The sequence below is a fragment of the Dipodomys spectabilis genome, unplaced genomic scaffold, assembly GCF_019054845.1.
Source record: "Dipodomys spectabilis isolate Male_0828 unplaced genomic scaffold, ASM1905484v1 ptg000205l, whole genome shotgun sequence".
Classification (NCBI taxonomy): domain Eukaryota; kingdom Metazoa; phylum Chordata; class Mammalia; order Rodentia; family Heteromyidae; genus Dipodomys; species Dipodomys spectabilis.
In genome coordinates, this window is record NW_024870882.1 from 3,379,472 (window position 1) to 3,381,141 (window position 1,670).

Genomic DNA, 1,670 nt, shown 5'->3' on the forward strand with positions numbered 1-1,670 from the left:
GACTTGAAAACTTGTTTGCTAAAATGATTGCAGTATTATACAAATCGATCACTCTGAGAAGTATATCGATTTCTCCACAAATGCATTGCTATATTTTGGGTCTTCTTTTTATATTATGGTCATACTATTGAGTTTTCTTTTTATAATTTCTTAGACACTAAAGAGGAGCTTATTTCATATGTTCTTCATATAGACTTAATTTACATATGTTTTTTAAAGAAATATCTTATTCAGGAAAAATGTATATAGAATTAGAAGATATAAAAATATTTAAGTTTCAGAATCATTGTAGCATTAACATTGTAGCATTAACAAATATGTGCCCTCTATCTGTTGGATATGGTTTCATTTCTGTTATAGTGTCCCTTGAGTTCTGAAAGGGTATCACGAGATATAATCCACTTCTTGCTTTTCTTTAGCCGCTAATGTTTTCCATGTCAAATTTTTAGAAACGTTTACTGATCAATGTCATGAATTTTTACATTTCTGTTTTATAGGTTTTTACATCTCACATGTAGCTTGATAATCATTCTTTATAAGGCTTGAGGTAGGCCAGGTGCCGGTGGCTCCTGCCTGTATTCCTAGGTACTCAGGAGGCTGAGATCTGAGGAACATGGTTTAAAGCCATCCTGGGCAAGAAACTCCATGAGACTCTTATCTCCAATAAACCACTAGAAAAACGGAAGTTTTTGCATTTGCTCAAGCGGTAGAGTGCTCACCTTGAGCTGAAGAGCACATGGACAGCGCCCAAGCCCAGAGTTCAAACCCCATGACCTACATACAAAGAAACAAACAAAGGCTTGAGGTAGTAGTCTAAGGTCATTCTTTAAATCTAGAGAGGCAATTGTGCCAACACAACCATTTAATATTCTGTTTTTTATTTCATAATGTCATAGCATCCTTTTCAAAACCTGTGGATCATAAAACTAAGAATTTATTTTTGACAAATCTGTTTCCTTCCTCTATGTGTCTGTTCTTATAGTAGACCTATGTTGTCTTCACTACTAAACATGGCAATACTATTCAAAGCTAGTATGAAGGTTCAAGCTACGCCATTTTACAAGATTGCTCTGACTGACCTGTATTCCTTGAATTTACATACGTGATTATTGAGCAGGTGGACCAATATTCTACAGAGATATGTAAATATTTGATAGTCACTCATATTTCGCACCTTGTGAAAATACAAACTCCTGATATTATATGTAAAAATGTCTTTAGAGACTGCTCAGTGCAACTAAAATTAATTTAGGAATGAGTTAAGATTTAGATAGCAGTACAGCAAAATAAAGCTGAATGATAACTAATTGAGTTGTACTGAAGAAGACAGTGAGATGTGGAAGAATGGTGGACCACATTGGAGGGGTATGTCATTGGTATTGTTTCAAAAAACAGAAAGACTTCAGAGAAGAGAAGGAGAAAAATAAAGTGTCCTGAATCTAGTCCCTTTTTAATCCACCTGATAGTTTGGACTGAAAGTCAGATAACATGGGAATAATAAAATAGAAAATAAAGCATTGTATAGAGCTGTTACAATGTAAAGAAGTTGTAATAGGAATATAATTAATTTCCAAAGAAATAAGAAAAAGAATAACAATAACAATTGCTAACGTGGATATATGGTGGATGAAATATTACCATATGTAATTTTGAAAAAACATATTAGGAAT